General features: G+C 44.5%; 2 pseudogenes; one reads left to right on the forward strand and one right to left on the reverse strand.

Moving 5' to 3' along the window:
- Positions 1-1,049: 1,049 nt before the first annotated feature.
- LOC144252662 (mitochondrial import inner membrane translocase subunit Tim17-A pseudogene) lies at positions 1,050-1,613 on the reverse strand (annotated as a pseudogene).
- A 1,913-nt stretch (positions 1,614-3,526) lies between these two features.
- On the forward strand, positions 3,527-6,187 carry LOC144252648 (cohesin subunit SA-2 pseudogene; annotated as a pseudogene).
- The last annotated feature ends 12,558 nt before the right edge of the window (positions 6,188-18,745 follow it).

Genomic DNA, 18,745 nt, shown 5'->3' on the forward strand with positions numbered 1-18,745 from the left:
ACCCAGGCTGCACGCATGACAGGTGAGCGTGCCACTAATTAAGCCACATCCCCAGCCCTAGATTTAATTCTTTTAAAAATATTTTATTTTTTTGTTACAGGTGGTCACAATGTCTTTGTTTTACTTTAAAAATAAAAGTAACTGTACTTTATGTGGTGTTTCGGATTGAATTCAATGCCTCACGTGAGCTAGGTGAGCACTTTACCTCTGAGCCACATCCCCGACCCAATTTAATTCTTTATTAATAATAAAGAATGTCATAATTATACAGATTGGGTTAAAGGAAAGGAGAATCAAGAATTAATTTTTTTCACATTAAAAACAGCATATATTTCATTTTCAAGCACACAACACAAAAATTTTCTCTGCATGAATTCTTCTCATACAGAATTGGGCATATTGAAAGCAAGTTGTTTCTGGTGAGGTTTCTGATGATCAGGAATCAGGATGTAGTAGCCCTAAAGTTAACAGTCTTGTACCCACCATCCTCAAAACCAAGACAGCATAGTTTACTTTCAAAGTAAAAGATAGTTACCATATCCTTCAATCCATAAAGCATTTCACTGTGAAATGATTCATGTCGACTCTGCATAATTCTTCTTATACATAATTCACTTCAAGTGAGATGAGGGACGAGTATAAAACATGCATTATTTGAAATATGCTTGGTATGAAAAGGCAGAACTTTATAATTTATCTTAAAAGAAAGAGTAAGTTCCAGGAGCTTTTTATTGTTTGAATAATAGAACACATAAAACCAGGCAGAGAAGTCCCTAAGGAAATGATGGTCATGTTCCACTGTTATTTGCCCTTTGGTCCTTCATCTTCTAAGCTCTTATTATATTTTCTTTTAAGGACATTAGATATTTATTTTGATCACAAATGCAATCCGAGTGTGAATACATAAATGTGGCATCTTTTATTCCCCCCCTCCACATTCCTTTAAATAGAAAAAAGTGCTAAATGTCTCTTCATTGCCTATTTGGCCACAGTTGTTCCACCTATGGTTTTAAAAACAGACTGCAACTTGAAATATTTCTTGAACTACAGCTCATTCTGTTAAAGAAATCCTGGGAAAAAAGTTCTACTGATATTGTCGATAGTCTCCAAAAGGTGAGTATGGTAACTGGGTGGAAGGCAACTGGGAGGGGTCTTCAGCAAACTGAGGACCATTGTGAAACTGTGTAGAGGCAAATCTTGTCAACAAGATACCAGCTCCTTCAATTAAAGCTAGGAGACCCAACCATGGCCACTGGACCATTTCTTGCTGCCAGTATAGCTCCTGTTAAGGCACCACTAGTGATGGAGTTCCAGGTATCTTCTTTTCCTCTGACTTGAACCATACTACAATCAATCATAGAGAACAGGCCTCCCCAAACTGCAAAACTACCTCCCAATTGTGGAGCCCTGGTTCTAACAGCTGTCAAACTCCCTCGTAGTCTGTGGTTTACTCCCACTGGAGAATTTCGAAAACCTTTGATTGCTTGAAAGATACCACCACCTATGGTACCCATCGTAAAGGCCCCACCACAGTCATCCACAATTCGCCAGGGGCAAGGCTCTCTCGCATACTCCTCCATCTTGACTCTAGCCGTGCGGGCGAAGCCGGGCAAGCTGGGTGGAAACTGACCAATCAAGAATTAATTTGAATTTAAAAAAAAAAAAAAAAAACTTTGGTCATTCAGTAAGGGGATTCAAGGGGTAGGTAGCTTTCAAACACTATTACAGCTCTGGAACAATAGTCAATACATTTCCTATTATGGTTCCTCAAAAACTTCAAATTATTCATAATAAATGCATTAGTATATGACAGAGAAAACTATCAATAACTCCCAGAGGCTCCACCTCATATACCTGTTGCTTCTGTGTTTCTTCATTTCAAAGTGAACTCAGATGGTGTCAGCGCACAGAGCATTGTAACCCTGGCTGCATCTCCAAGGAAACCTGATGCGTTACGGTGGAGGGAGAGTGTGAAGCTGCCTTGTCACCAGTGAGGACTAACACTCCAACCTCTAAGTCCTACTTCAGTAATAAATGAGTTTCTATCTTTTACCAAGACACTCACAAGAATTACAGTTAAGTGTTAAGTAAACTTCTATTCCAATTGTGTTTGGCTTTTTAAAAGCACCTTGTAATCCTGATAGAGTTGCCATAATTTTGATCCGACGAATTTGTGGTTATTGTGTATTATTTAATTTGAATCCTATTTTCTAAAATCAATCCTCTAATATAAAAGAAAAAGAAGCCCTTCCTAGAGAGGGAACAACATTCATGTGACGGGCCCCTCTGCTGCTCCCCCGCCCCATCATCTCCAGCGCGTGGTGGGGGAACTGCTTGGGAAAGCGGTTGGCATCGATCTCTCCATCCCTTCCGAGGCCCGAGTTAGGAGTTGTCTTTCTTAGAAGAAAGAAGCAAACTATCATTTTACTCACATTAAATATATGAATATGTTTCTGACATTGGGGTGTTCCAGAAGATGATAAAGAAATGATAGCAGCTCCAGAAATACCAACTGATTTTAATCTACTACAGGAGTCAGAAACACATTTTTCTTCTGACACAGATTTTGAGGACATCGAAGGAAAAAACCAAAAGCAAGGCAAAGGAAACACTTGTAAAAAAGGCAAAAAGGGCCCAGGAGAAAAGGGCAAAAGTGGAAATGGAGGAGGAAAACCTCCTTCTGGTCCAAACCGAATGAATGGTCATCACCAACAGAATGGAGTGGAAAACATGATGTTGTTTGAAGTTGTTAAAATGGGCAAGAGTGCTATGCAGTCAGTGGTAGATGATTGGATAGAATCATATAAGCACGACCGAGATATAGCACTTCTTGACCTTATCAACTTTTTTATTCAGTGTTCAGGCTGTAAAGGAGTTGTTACAGCAGAAATGTTTAGACATATGCAGAACTCTGAGATAATTCAAAAAATGACTGAAGAATTTGATGAGGATAGTGGAGATTATCCACTTACCATGGCTGGTCCTCAGTGGAAGAAGTTCAAATCCAATTTTTGTGAATTCATTGGTGTACTAGTAAGGCAATGTCAATATAGTATCATATATGATGAGTACATGATGGATACAGTCATTTCACTTCTTACAGGATTGTCTGACTCACAAGTCAGAGCATTTCAACATACAAGCACCCTGGCAGCTATGAAGTTGATGACAGCTTTGGTAAACGTGACATTAAATCTTAGCATCAATATGGATAATACACAAAGACAATATGAGGCAGAACGGAATAAAATGATTGGAAAATCAGCCAATGAGAGGCTAGAACTCCTGCTACAAAAGCGAAAAGAGCTTCAGGAAAATCAAGATGAAATAGAAAATATGATGAATGCAATATTTAAAGGAGTGTTTGTACATAGATATCGGGATGCAATAGCTGAAATCCGAGCTATATGCATTGAAGAGATTGGCATTTGGATGAAGATGTACAGTGATGCTTTTCTTAATGACAGTTATTTAAAATACGTTGGTTGGACTATGCATGATAAGCAAGAGTAGTGAAGAAGTTCTTACTGCAGAAGACTGTGAAAATGTCTATCATCTGGTTTATTCAGCTCACCAGCCAGTAGCAGTAGCAGCTGGAGAATTTCTCTACAAAAAGCTCTTCAGTCGTAGAGATCCAGAGGAGGATGGAATGATGAAAAGAAGAGGAAGACAAGGCCCAAATGCCAATCTTGTTAAGACATTGGTATTTTTCTTTCTGGAAAGTGAGTTACATGAGCATGCAGCATACCTTGTGGATAGCATGTGGGACTGTGCTACTGAGCTGCTGAAAGACTGGGAATGTATGAATAGCTTGTTGCTAGAGGAGCCACTTAGTGGAGAGGAAGCTCTAACAGATAGACAGGAAAGTGCTTTGATTGAAATAATGCTTTGTACTATTAGACAAGCAGCTGAATGTCATCCTCCTGTAGGAAGAGGGACAGGAAAAAGGGTGTTGACAGCAAAGGAAAAGAAGACCCAGTTGGATGATAGGACAAAAATCACTGAACTTTTTGCAGTGGCCCTTCCTCAGTTATTAGCAAAATATTCTGTAGATGCTGAAAAAGTGACTAACTTGTTGCAGCTGCCTCAGTACTTTGATTTGGAAATATATACCACTGGACGATTAGAAAAGCATTTGGATGCCTTATTGCGCCAGATAAGAAATATTGTAGAGAAGCACACAGATACAGATGTTTTGGAAGCATGTTCTAAAACTTACCATGCACTCTGTAATGAAGAGTTCACAATCTTCAACAGAGTAGATATTTCAAGAAGTCAACTGATAGATGAATTGGCAGATAAATTTAACCGGCTTCTTGAAGATTTTCTGCAAGAGGGGGAAGAGCCTGGTGAAGATGATGCATATCAGGTATTGTCAACATTGAAGAGGATTACTGCTTTTCATAATGTTCATGATCTTTCAAAGTGGGATTTGTTTGCTTGTAATTACAAACTCTTGAAAACCGGAATTGAAAATGGAGATATGCCTGAGTAGATTGTTATTCATGCAATTCAGTGTACACACTATGTAATCCTCTGGCAGCTTGCTAAGATTACGGAAAGTAGCTCTACAAAGGAGGACTTACTGCGTTTAAAGAAACAGATGAGGGTATTTTGTCAGATATGTCAGCATTACCTAACCAACGTAAATACTACTGTTAAGGAACAGGCCTTCACTATTCTGTGTGATATTTTGATGATCTTCAGCCATCAGATTATGTCAGGAGGGCGTGATATGTTAGAGCCATTAGTTTACACCCCTGATTCTTCATTGCAATCTGAGTTGCTGAGCTTTATTTTGGATCATGTCTTCATTGAACAGGATGATGATAATAATAGTGCAGATGGTCAGCAGGAGGATGAAGCCAGTAAAATTGAAGCTTTGCACAAGAGAAGAAATGTACTTGCAGCATTTTGTAAGCTAATTGTATATACTGTGGTGGAGATGAATACAGCTGCAGATATCTTCAAACAGTATATGAAGTATTATAATGATTATGGAGATATCGTCAAAGAAACAATGAGTAAAACAAGGCAAATAGACAAAATTCAGTGTGCTAAGACTCTTATTCTCAGTTTGCAGCAGCTTTTTAATGAAATGATACAGGAAAATGGATATAATTTTGATAGATCATCTTCAACATTTAGTTGTATAAAAGAACTTGCTCGGCGTTTTGCTTTAACTTTTGGACTCGATCAGTTGAAAACAAGAGAAGCCATTGCCATGTTACACAAAGATGGCATAGAATTTGCTTTTAAAGAGCCTAATCCACAAGGGGAGAGCCATCCACCTTTAAATTTGGCATTTCTTGATATTTTGAGTGAATTTTCTTCTAAACTACTTTGACAAGACAAAAGAACAGTGTATGTTTACTTGGAAAAGTTCATGACATTTCAGATGTCACTCCGAAGAGAAGATGTGTGGCTTCCACTGATGTCTTACCGAAATTCTTTGCTATCTGGTGGTGATGATGACACCATGTCCATCATTAGTGGAATCAGCAGTCGGGGGTCAACTGTGCGGAGTAAAAAATCAAAACCATCTACAGGAAAACGGAAAGTGGTTGAGGGCATGCAACTTTCACTCACTGAAGAAAGCAGTAGTAGTGACAGTATCTGGTTAAGCAGAGAACAAACACTGCACACCCCTGTTATGATGCAGACACCCCAGCTCACGTCCACTATTATGAGAGAACCCAAAAGATTACGGCCTGAGGATAGCTTCATGAGTGTCTATCCAATGCAGACTGAGCATCATCAAACTCCTCTTGATTATAATCGGCATGGTACAAGCCTAATGGAAGATGATGAAGAGCCAATTGTTGAAGATGTTATGATGTCCTCAGAAGGAAGGATTGAGGATCTTAATGAGGGAATGGATTTTGACACCATGGATATAGACTTGCCACCATCAAAGAACAGACGAGAGAGAACAGAACTGAAGACTGATTTCTTTGATCCAGCTTCAATTATGGATGAATCAGTTCTTGGGGTGTCAATGTTTTAATACCATTACACAAATAAATCTGTGGTGAAGTCAATTTCTAAGTGGAAGAGGAAATTTTAAAATAAAAGTGTGGTAGATACAGTGAAATTCTGTACAGATTTTTCTCTAAGGAGAATATGACACGCTTATGCTTACCAAGATCCAAGTGCATTGAGGGACAGTTTTGTTTGCCTGAAAAAAGTAAAGGACAAGTAAACAATTTGATGATAAGCTACAGTTTTTCTTAGAAAGTAAATATTTTATTTATGCACTGTTAGTTGGCTTTTTAATCAATTATTTCATGCTTTTTTTAAAAAAATATAACAATCTGAAGAGGCATTTGGTACAGATAAGAATCCTCTCACATTTATTTACTGGTTGTACTAATTAATGATGACCTCTGCTGGATTTCTGTTTACATCTAAGAAATGTTAAGGATGAATTTATTCCCTGACCCTGAAATTGTAGGATAGAATTGTTTTTAGCATTCTAAATTTAAATGCTTAAAACATCAATCAACAAAACTTTGTTTTAAATATTGTAATTGTGGAGAAAAGTTAAACTTATAAGCAGAACTTTTACAATTTTTCATCTAAAATGTATTTTAAGATATTTTTAAAATCCAAGAGCTTCTCTATACTTTTCAGAACTATCCAGATGCAGTGAACTGCCAGAAGGTAACCAGTCTCAAACATGCTTATCCCACTATCAACCCTGAAAGTTTGCTTGTCCTTTAAGATAAAAATGTAATGTTGTGATATTCCTTCCAGTAGTGCCACTGTATTTTGTCTCCAAATAAAAGAAGCTTATTGTAGTATGTTTGCAGAAAAATTCTAAACAAAAATTATACAGCTTATTAGAGTGTGGGAATGGGGATCTAAATTTTAAATAAAATTATACATATATATATATATATATAAAAGAAGCCATAACACAATATTTAACCAATGATTTCATTATCATATTGGAAGTGAAAATTACAGTTTAAAAAACTACAAAACATAAAATAAAAATTGACCAAAGAAGCTCTATATTACCAGGAAAATACATTTTACTTTCAAGGTCAACATTGAAAGTTGATGCATATTTTTAACAATTAAAGTTATTTTTTACAGGGTCTAGGGTTGTGGCTCAGTGATAGAGCACTTGCCTAGCATGTGTGAGGCACTGGGTTCGATTCTCAACATTCCATATAAATGAATAAAATAAAGATCCATCAACAACTAATAATTTTTTAAATATTTATATGAATTAAATTAATAATAAATGCATGATATATTTAGTGTAAAGCATAGTGTTTCTGCTGTATATTTTTAGATTCAAATAATTTGAATAGAAAAATTATCACAAAAAATGTGCTGATTTAGAAACACTAAATAGAAAATCAAATTATTTGTTTAAATGGGTATATTGAAAGGTAATGGTGATCCCACCATACAAAACAATCAAATCCTTCTTTTTCCAAATTCCAGTGAGCTTTTGGAAGGTTCCTGCCTTTTGAGATGATTATTGCATTTGTCTAAAATACATTCGTCCTTCTTCCTTCCCTGCATTCAATTGCGATTTTCATAATGTATTCAGATTTTTATTTGTTTATTAATATTATATATGAGAGTGGATTCACTGTTACATTTTTATTTAGCTTTCTATTCAGATGAACCATTTACTAGGTAAAGCCTTTAGACTTTGAATAGCCTTGCCTATAATTATCACCTGATCCAGTAAAAATACTTTTATTTGTAAAGGTATTTTTATAGCAGACATTTGTGGCAAGTGCTTTTTTTACTAGGGCCCATATTTGTAGTCCAATCCCATTTTCCTGTATTGGTGCTTTTGTATGTCTGCCTTTCCCCATCAACTTGCTTAATATTTTAGGTTCCTACTTTTCTAGGATTCTGGAATTTGATTTATTGCATTAACTTGCTTTCTAGTTACTGGCACCTGTTGTCCTTGATGACTTTCTTGATTTGCCCTATGGCTTGCCTTACCCTTGAGCTTCAATCTTCACATTCCTCACTGTCTTGTTTTGAGTACAGAGCACTGTGCAGCCCAATTCTTTATGTTCTTGACTCATTCAAAATCTACTTCCTTAATCTTCTTACCCTAAAGAGAGTGGATATAATAAAGTCATGTCCATACAAATGAATTTTAATGTGACATAACCTTCAAAGTTTAGCAGTACAGTATGTTCAAGGACAAATTGAAGTTCTGTGTTTAATATGAAAAAGCTTGCACAATTAAAAAATATATATTTCATGCTTCTGAATATTTTAAGCTTTTTGTACTAGTTGGAAATGGGTTCTATCTTTATTGGAAGGGGTGTATAAAATCAAATAGCTGAATAAATTATACTCTGTAGTTCATGTGATATTCACTGATACTAGATAAATAAAACCAAAATTGTGTTTGCAAAATTTAAGAAATACTGAAGTCTATCAAAGTTAGATGGGTTTCTTTTATGTAGATTTTCCTTTAGCCACAGGGCTGCCTAACATCTAGGGCCAGGAGCTAAAGGCATTGACCTCCTGTCGCTGGACCTTAGCAAAGTGGCAGCACCAAAGGAGTCCACATGCAACTGCTCCCTGGTTGCTCCTGCAGTGGCTGTGTGCCACCCTGGCCCTCTGGCTCTGCACACTGGAAATGGACAATGGAAAGTGGATATTAATCAAGCTTCCTTACTGTGAAAATAGGTAAGTGAAGTCTAGAAGGACCCAGTGGTAGGACTGAAGGAGAGGACAGCATGAATGCCAGATCTGCCTTATTCTCACCAGATGAGGTACATTTGGAAAATGTGGTGAATCATTGTGCTCTTGGGGTTAGAGAGTGATAGGCCTAGAAGTGAAATGCACATCAAGGAGCCTGAGTATCCCAGAGCCAGCTCTGGTTCCTACAAGCTTCCTCACATCAAAGGAATGGGGCTTCTTGGATAAAGGGCTGCAGCAGGAGACACACTATAGTCCTGCAGTGTGTCAGTGTTCCCCAGGGTATGGCAGAGCTTAAAGAGAAAAGCACACAGTAAGGAACCTTCTCCCTGGAACACAGGAGGCACCTGGACATGCTCCCATTGGCCAAAGCTGGAACAATTAAGCAAGTGAATAACAAATGAATTTATGGTGGATGGTAGCCAAGAGTCTAAATAAACAGTCTTATGTCCCTTTTGGTGTAAACAAATGACTGAATGAAGAGGCAAATGTGGGAAAAAGCCCCAATTCCCATGCCAAAGAATTCTCACAAGAATGCTTTGCCCTCAGTCGTCCTGCCTGACATACCAGTGCTCAATGGAGGAATAAAAGAGTCACTTTCAGTGGAGATGTATGTAGACACCTCAGCTAGGTTATCAGGGCCAAAATCAGCAGGGACCTCATCTCAGTTGTCTGCTCTCTCTCTCTCTCTCTTTGTGTCTCTGTCTCTCTCTCTTTTGGGACCATGCCCACTGAGCCACACCCAGCCCCTCTATGACACTAATACTGAACTGAAGATTTCCAATTCTTACCTGTGTCCAGAAGGTAAGCTTTGTGTCACATTGAAATTACGCTTTTTATTTTTATTTTTTGGCACCAGGGATTAAACCCAGAGGCACTTAAGCCCTGAGCCCGGTCCCTAGCCCTTTTAATTTAGAGACAGGGTCTTGCCGAGTTGCTGAGGCTGGCCTCGAACTCTCAATCCTCCTGCTTCAGCCTCCTGAGCTGTTGAGATTATACGTGTGTACAACCTCACCAGGGTTTTATGTTTAAAATTTTTCTCTGTGTTGTTTCATCTTCATTTCTCCTTTTCTTTTCCCATTTTTCAGGGCCTCATTATGTTTCCCAGGCAGTCCTGGAACTCTTGGGTTCAAACCATCCTCTTGCCTCAGTATGTTGAGTAACTATGGCTACAGATGTGTGCTATCATGCCTGGCTAACTTTTCCTTATTTAAACATGTGCCAGTGATTTTATTTAACTCATTAGTTAAACATATGAACAATATTCCAATAGCTCAGGAGGCTGAGGCAGGAGGATCACAACTTGGAGGCCAGCCTCAGCAACTTAGCCAGACCCTTAGCAACTCAGTGAGACTTTGTCTCTAAATAAAATATAAAAGGGGCTGGGGATGGGGCTGAAAGGTTGAGGGCCCCTGAATTCCATTTCTGGTACCAAAAAGAACCAAAAAAAATGTGACCAGCAAGATATCACAACCTTTCAAATACCTGAATATTATTATTTTTAAGAACTTAAATTAAAAAAAAAACACCATTTTTCTGGGCTGGGGCAGGGGCTCAGTGGCAGAGCATCCACCTAGCATGTGTAGGGCCCTGGGTTTCATCCTCAGAACCACATAAAAATAAAAATAAAAATAAATTAAAAAAAAGTGTTGTGTACATCTACAACTTAAAAAATAATTAAAAAAACATTTTGTGAGATAAAAACCTGGTAAAACTGGCCTTCACACAGTTGCTTGTGTTGCAATTGCTCAGCGGGACCTGAAATGCTTTAAAATTTGAAAAAGTAGAGGTCACCAGGTGCCTTGTTTGGGAGTGGTCCCTGAGGTGGGAGGGGGTGGGGGACACAGCAGGGACTTTTGATGGCTGCAGGGGAAGAGAAATTTCTAGAACCTACCACAGAATAAAAGGGCAGGCTGTGGGCTCCACTCTGGCTGGAGCCTGCTGTCCCCCACCTTTGAGTTCCTGCGAAGCTGCAGAGGGAGGGAGGGAGGGTCACCTGTCCCTGTCTGGGCTGCTTTCTTGATGTTATTAAGGTCAAGGTCAGGGACTTAGACACCTGAACCAACAGAAGAAACCCATGTCCTTTGTGCTGTTGTGGCCAGAGACAGCACCTGCTGCCCCTTCCCTAGCCCACAGCCAGGCACACTGTCTGCCAGGCCTTTCCCTGGCTGCTGGTCACCACCAAGAAACTTCTAGACAAATAGGAGCAGCTGAGACACAGGGATGCCTTTCTTCCCCTGCTGGAGGAATTACATGTCACTGTCCCCTGACAGTGAGTATGGACAGGCATTACATTTGGAGCAATTTCCTCTTTGAAGAATAGAAAAGGTACTATTAAAAAAAATCAAAGTAGGCTTAAAAGCCCAGAATTTTCCAAGCTTGAAAAACTTTTCTGATACCTTCATGTTGTCTGGAAATTTTCTTTCTTTTTTTTTTTTTTGACCAGGGATTTAACCCAGGGGCCCTTGACCCCTGAGCCCCATCCCCAGACCTATTTTGCATTGTATTTAGAGACAGAGTTGTCCTGAGTTTCTCAGGGCCTCAGTGTTGTGGAGGCTGGCCTCTAACCCATGATCCTCCAGCCTCAGACTCCAGAGCTGCTGGGACTTGAGGTGTGCGCAGCTGCTCTGGGCTTTGTTTTGGAAGTTTTTCTTGGTGTTCAGGAGCTGGGAATTTGGTTCATCAAACACAGAATGTGGCTTCTATTTTGGGTGTTTTCCAAAAGCCCCATTTATAGGTCTCAGGTGGATCACAGGCAGAGGAGAGCTAGCCTTTAGCTTCCAGTCTTGAGTGTCCTTGTCCTGGTTGGGTTTCTGGAGAAGAGAAGGCAAGGGATGGCGTGATAAGATAATACCCCCCCTTGAACAGTGGGAAGGGGCCTGAGTGTCTGATCCTGTGGCCATGTGTTTCTGCCTTTGGGAAATTTCCATATCAGCTCACAGGGAGCCTAATGACCACCTGCCAGCAGAAGTCCTCTGTGGCCTCCCCATTTGTCAGGACAGCAAAGGCCCTCATTTCTCCTCCTCCTCTCCCTCCTCCTCCTCCTCCTCCTCCTCCTCCTCCTCCTCCTCCTCCTCCTCCTTCTTCTTCTTCTTCTTCTTCTTCTTCTTCTTCTTCTTCTTTTGAGGAGGGGCACCAGGGATTGAACCCGGGGCACCTAAACACTGAGCAACCTTCCAGCCCTGGTTTGAATTTATTTGGAGACAGGGTCTCACTGAGTTGATCTGGGCCTCACTGGGTTGCTGAGACTGGCTTCCAGCTTTTCTTCCTCCTGCCTCGGCCTCCTGAGCTGGCATGGCCGGCTTAGGCCACCACTACCTGTAGTGTTGCTCTCCACCCATGATGGTGTCTCTGGGTTGTACTGTAAGGTGACTTGTCAGTTCTTGTGCTTTGGCAGTTTGAGGTAAGAAGGTTGTTGGTGGGTAGGGGATGGATGTGGAGAGAAGGATGATCCCACTTCTCACTGTGTCCCCATCGGTCGTCCCTCCCAGGGCTGCAGATAAAGGAGGCCAAGGAGGGGGAGGTGAACAAGCTGAACCCATGTGAGACAGAGAACCTCATGGGTGGCTACAGCAAGACGATTAGCCACGTCATCATAGGGTTCAAGACAGCCAAGGGCACAAAGCAGCTCAAGGGGAGTCCATCCTGAGCCCTGTCCTCAGCACTGTGGTACCGGGCAGATGGTGTGACCTCTATGTTGCTCTTTCCTTGGCCTCTGCCCTGTTGATGCCATATGGGAAACTCAGGATAACACCATGTAGTATAAAGGGACACCTTGTAGAGGGCTTGGACATAGGTCCCTTTATTATGTAACTCTTTCTTTTCTCATTGCTTGTGGGAGTCGTGTGGTTAAGTCAAGAAATTGCTTCTGCCATCTCATCCCCCACATGATGACCATTGGTCAGCCAGGCACAGTGGACCACACCTGTCATCCCAGCCACTAAGGAGGCTGAGGCAGGAGGATCACAAGGTGGAGGCCAGCCTTATCAACATAGTCAATGCCCTGAGCAGCTCAGGGAGAGCCTGTATCTAAATAAAATTAAAAATGAGGGTGGGGATGGGGCTCAGGTGTAAGTCACCCCTGGGTTCAATTCCCAATACTACCCACTCACCTCGCCAAAAAGTCAAAGTGGACATAATTTTGTTTTCTTCTTTCTTTCTTTTTCATAATGTTTTTACTCATCCACTGTTGTTATGATTGACTCACACTAGCTATGTACCTGTCCCCTGCTGCAAGGCTAGGTCCCCTGCTGTGGGGTTGGGAAAGTAATTTACCTCTGGCTCCTCATCACTGTGTGACCATGTGGGATGGTGCTGTGAATTTCATTTCCCCTGTTTTCCAGATCAAGGCCTCAGGCTCATAAAGAGGCTCCAAATTTGTCCTGCATCCAGTGCTGGCTGAGGGGCAGGGTGACTGTGAGTCCTCTGGTGCTGGGTGACCCCTGTGAGTCCTCTGAGCTCTCTGAGACTCAGTTTCTCATCTCTAGACCACTCTCCATTCACCATAGAATCTCTCAGTCTTTCCCCCCTTTTATAATTTGATGGTTCTTTGATTCTCTGAGGTGGTTTCTCGGTCACTGCTTTATGGAGATCATGAAAATGTCACTTCTCCCAAGGGCTCTTTTTATGTTTCCTTGTGGGGCCTTCATCTCAGGAGCTTGGCTCTGCAAACACCTCTCTCTCTCTCTCTCTTTAAACCCTCACCACATCCTGTCCACCCTAGATTAATGATGTTCTGAGAAGGTGGCCCTTCTCAGAAATGACACCTTGAGCCAGTTCATCTGGAAAATCAACTGTATAAAATGCCTGAGAGGAAAAGAGAAAAATTGTCCTCTTCCACGTAGGAGAGAGGACACAGGAACACGGTGGAAATTTGAGCCTTCCATGGATATGCTTAGTCCAGCTTCTTGAAGAAAAGAGCCTAACGAAAAAGAGAAAAATTGTCTTCCAAAACAAAGGTGGTACCCACCTCTGATCCCAGTAGCTCAGGAGGCTGAGGCAGGAGGATCGTGAGTTCAAAGCCAGCCTCAGCCAAATTGAGGCCCTAAGCAACTCAGCCAGTTGCTGACTCTAAATAAAATGCCGAAGAGGGGTGGGGATGGGGCTTGGTGGTTGAGGGACCCTGTGTCCATTCCCTGGTTCCCCCAGCTCCCCCAAAATCAAAGTCCTTTTTTTTTGAGAATTTTTAACATTTATTTTTCAGTTCTCGGTGGACACATCATCTTTGTTGGTATGTGGTGCTGAGGATCGAACCCGGGCCGCACGCATGCCAGGCGAGTGCGCTACCGCTTGAGCCACATCCCCAGCCCCCAAAGTCCTTCGGGGCAGTTTTCCCACATTGATGAGATATTGGGACATAAGGACCTCAGATGTGTTGTGTGGAGTTGGGAAGTGTCTGAGTTTGAAGGAGGCTTATGAATCTTGGCCTGAGTACTCCCAATTCCTGTTTCTGTTTGCACAGTGCCCCAAGGAAGCCAGAGAGGCTGGGCACTGGTGAGCTCCTAGCAGCTCTTTTGGGGTGCAGTTGTGAACACGATCCACCTATTTTAAGTGTGTGTGGCCCACAGGATTTTGATGCATGACATAGTTTATACTCCCCATCTTAATTTTAGAACATTGTCATGACCTTTCAAGGGACCTTATTCCCATGAATGGCCACCTGCTGTACTTTCCCCTGGCCTTTAGCCACCACAAACCAACTTTGTTTCTCGATTTGCCTTTTGGGGGGGCCCTTCCTGCAGAGGGATCCCTGCACTGGGTGTTAGTCCGTGTCGTGTCACCCTGCCACCCACCTTTGACACTGGACACTCTCTGGGATAGAGCTCAGGTGTGTTTCCACAGGGTGGCCATCTGTAGCAGCTGCACTGGAAGCTCAGCCTCAGGACCTGTCTTCCAGTTGGGTCCTGCAGAGGATGCTGTCCTTTCCCAGTGCACACCCCTGGGTAAGAGCAAGGCCCTATAGAGCACTGTCATTCTGAGATGTGTGTGCACAGCCCTGAGGAGCAGAAGGGTGCTAGGGTTTGCTCTTTTGTGGTCCTGGGGCTCAAACCCAGGTCCCTGGCCATAGCAAACTAGCGCTCTGCCATTGAGCTGGGCCCCAGCCCCAGGGCCTAGCTATGTTGTCTAGACTGACCTCCACCTTGGTGATCCTCCTTCCTTAGCCTCCCGACCCAGACAATTTGGGGGGATTCCAACGTATGTTTCCCCTTCTGAGCTGGACTCTTCTGTGGGTGCTTCTGTGTGCTGCCACATAAAGGAGGAGACTGAGTCCCAGAAAGCTAGAATCATGGGCCACATCAAGTGCAGCCTCAGGTGGCTAAGCATGAAACTCTGGTGTCCATAACCCAAGGACTGGAGCTGTAGTGGTGATCCTGGGGGGTGCCGTGGGGCATGGCCATGGACACATGTCCCCTTTTAGGGCAGCTGGGTCCCCGTGAGAATGCTCCTACCACTTTGCAACCCCTGAAGGCAAGGCAAGGAAGAGTAATGGTGACGTTCTCTTGTGCCATGCAGGCAGACATGGTCACCCTCAGGTTCACCTCCTGGGGTGCTAACCCCCCAGTCCAGGCTCTTGTGCCCTGCCACAAACCCTCATACCCACCCACTCCTAGGGTCGCTGGCTACCTCAGGTGTCTGTCTATCTGTCTGTCTCTCTCTTGTGTCTAGTCCTGTGAACTGAACCCATAGTGCTTATGTAGGGAGCCAGAAGCCTTCCCTTTTTATTTTGCTTTGTATTGTATGAGAGAGAGTCTCCCCTTGCTAAGTTGCTGAGTCTGCCCTTCAACTTGGTGATCCTCCTGCCTCAGCCTCCTGAGTCCCTGGGATTACAGATGTGCACTGCTGTACCTGGCCCTTCAGGTCTCTTATGGGAAGGTGCCTTCCCTTGGGGTCAGAAGGAATTGGAACGTGCATCATGGTTGTCTGAGTCCCCCTTTGTCTGGTTTGGTTTTGCTTAAACTGGACCCCAGCATTTTTGAAAGTCTGCAGAAGAACTTGTGAAGACCAGGGACGTCATCTACATGGAGGCCAACAGCAGGGCTGTGAAGGTATGATCCCCAGGGACAGTGCCACGCCTGAGGGTCTGCCAGAGAGAGACCTGTGTGACCAGGAAGTCACTGTGATCAGCGGGGGTTGGTAGGGGAAAGTCAGCAGTTGACCCTTTACCTAAGTCACCTTGACTTTTCTATCTTCCTCTCCTGGTGACTTAAGCAGGCAGAGTGTTCAAGACCCAAACCCTGTGGGGGACAAGGACCAGACAGCCTTCGTCCCTTCCTCCTGCACCAGGCGGCATCTTCCATCTTCCTTTATCTCCCTGGTGTCCCTCCCTGAGTCCTGAGCCTGGGGACTTCACCAGGTGGCTCCTCCTCTATCTGCTGCTGCATCCCACGGTGGCTGCACCTCCCTGGTTTATGGATGATCCTAAGGCCTCATGTCAGCCATAAATTACCACCTAGAAGAGCCTGGGCCCCCTGCTCCAGTGAGTCCCCTGGACGCTCCTTTATCAGGAGTAAAAAGAAAGGAATTCAACTCAGGGGCTCTTGACCCCTGAGCCCCGACCCCAGCCTTATTCTGTATTTTATTCAGAGACATGGTCTCAACTGTGTTGCTCAGGGCCTTACTAAGTCACACTCTCAGGGTTTTCTGTCTTTCTGGTTCAACAGGAGCTGGGCCTGGGCCTGCTCAGCACAGGTGGCAGGAGGACTTCTTCCACCCCAGCAGCCGAGGGCCATGGGGACAAGTCCTCGAGAATGCATGCTGGGGTAGGAATTAGAAAAGAACCCTGTGGACCAAGTGTCTCAGGATGGCTAGAGCCAGAAGTGACCCCCCCATTTGCCCAGACTGGCTGCTGAGTGTCGACAGTGGGAAATTCAGTGGCTCTCATGGAGAAGCCCCATCTCAGGAGCTAGGGAACCACAGCACCAGGCCACCCATGGGTCCCTGCCACTGGCTGCTCCCTTGGCCATGAAATCCGAGTGAATGACCCAGGCTCATGGGCAGCATTGTTTGGTCCCCCCAAGTCCCCTGATGTGACTGAACAAGATCAGGGTGAAAGTGCCTCCCGTAGCCTTGGGGACAGCTGGTGTCAGCCTGTCCAGCTTATGGGGGACCTCAGGGCACCCTGGGTGGCATTGGGGACCAGGGGTTCTGTAGCCACCACCTGATAGTGTAGAAGTTCCCTCTCCGGGTCCCCTCACTGGGTCCCCTTCACTGGGTCCCCATCACTGGGTACCCTCGCTGGGTCCCCTCTCTGGGTCCCGCCTGGCTGGCCGAGGGCTCCACATAGATACATGGCACCCCTGCTGGGAGCCCTGTTCACAGCCCCCTCAGGGTCCCTGGCCTTGCCAGCAGGTGTCTTCAGAGGGTGTTTCTCTGTCCACCCTGAGCCCCAGAGAAAACTCCATGGGAAGGTGGATCTGACGTGAGAACCTGCCTGTGGGGATGGGGCCACGTGGTCTCCAGAACAAGACTCTGGTGCCTAGTCCCAGGGTCATGGTCGAACAGCACTGAGGGATGTGGCCCTGCCCCCTCAAGCCCAGGTGTAGGGGCTGTGACCTGGTGTCCAGGGAGCACACAGTCCAGAAGCAGGCTGGGCTGTGACCAGGGCTGGACTGGGTCAGGAGCTGTGGCTCTGGGCAAAAAGGGGTTGGGGCAGGGGCGGAAGAGTATCTGGGACATGGGAACACTGTGGGTGACTCCTGACCTGCTGCTGACAAGCTGCTCCCCAGGGAATCTTCCAGCTCCCTGCCGTATGGACCCAAGTCTGACCCTGGGGCTCATGAGGGACAGGGGGAGAAAGTACAGTGTTGGCTGAGGGCTTCTTCTCCTGGCTTTCCACGTGGGCCCTTGGGGGCAGTGGGACATCTTGATGTGCTGAGAGCCCATAGGGCTGTCCTGACTCAGGGACCTGCCCAGGCCAAAGCCAGCAAATGTCCACCCCAGCTGCACCTGGCTTCAAGGCCCACCCCGCACCCAATGCATTTAGAGACAGTGTCTTGCTGAGCTGCTTACTTAGCACCTCGCTTTTGCTGAGGCTGGCCTCCAGCTACAATCCTCCTGCCTCAGCCTCCCAAGCTACTGAGATGACAGGCGTAGGCCTCTGCAGTATCCAGTCTTTTTAAAAATCTTAGATGGTGAGTCTGGACGGCGGCCTTGACCTCCTCATTTCCTTCTGTGTGGGGCTAAGGAGGAAGACCAGCACCTCCTGTGCCAGGCCAGCTCCAGGTCATAGGCATCAGGCCGTAAGCAGTAGTGTGGCCTGATCCCAGTGGGAGCCTGTGGCCGGCTCCCAAGTGAGGCTTTGAAGAGCAGCCCTCTGGAGATGCAGCTCCTACACCCTGGAAAACTCCAGTAGTGCTTAGTGTGTCCACAAAACCGCAAAAATGTCACCGCAGTCGGTTTTAGAACACTGCCACCCCTGTCCCCGTCAGCTGTCCATAGCCCCTCTTCTGCTGCTGTGGCCTGTCCATCACCCCGACCTCAGGCAGCAGGAGGCTGATTTCTGTCCCTTAGCCTTCTGTGGCTGTGTGTGGGGTTTGACTGATAGACTTCACCCCTGTGCTCCAGGCTCTTGAATCTCTTGTGGCTGAGGAGCGCCCATTGCATGGGGCCTTCACCAGCTATGGATCTGTGCACTCATCAGCCCAAGCCCGTCGGGGGGCTTTGGCTGTGGGAGTGATGCTGTCGCAGATGTGTGGGAACTGCAGTTTCTTTCTTTTGGATCTGTGAGGAGGGGTGGAGCTGCTGTGTCACATGGCACCTCTGACCTTCCAAGGACCTGCCAGTAGGATGGCTTTATTGCCACACTCCTACCAGTAATGTCTGGGGGTCTTTGTTTTTCCATGTGCCACTTGACATCTGTTACTGTCCACTGTAGATGTCCTTGTGGGTGTGCAGTGGCCTCTCACTTGATTTGCATTTGCCAAGGGCCAGTGAGACTGCATTTTTTGTGTTTTACTGGCTATTTGTATATCTTTGTAGAAATCTCTGTTTGTATCCTTGGCCCTTTTTTATTATGTTATCTTTTTATTATTGAATTGTAAGAGCTCTTTATATATTG

This window comes from Urocitellus parryii, unplaced genomic scaffold (genome assembly GCF_045843805.1).
Source record: "Urocitellus parryii isolate mUroPar1 unplaced genomic scaffold, mUroPar1.hap1 Scaffold_49, whole genome shotgun sequence".
NCBI lineage: Eukaryota > Metazoa > Chordata > Mammalia > Rodentia > Sciuridae > Urocitellus > Urocitellus parryii.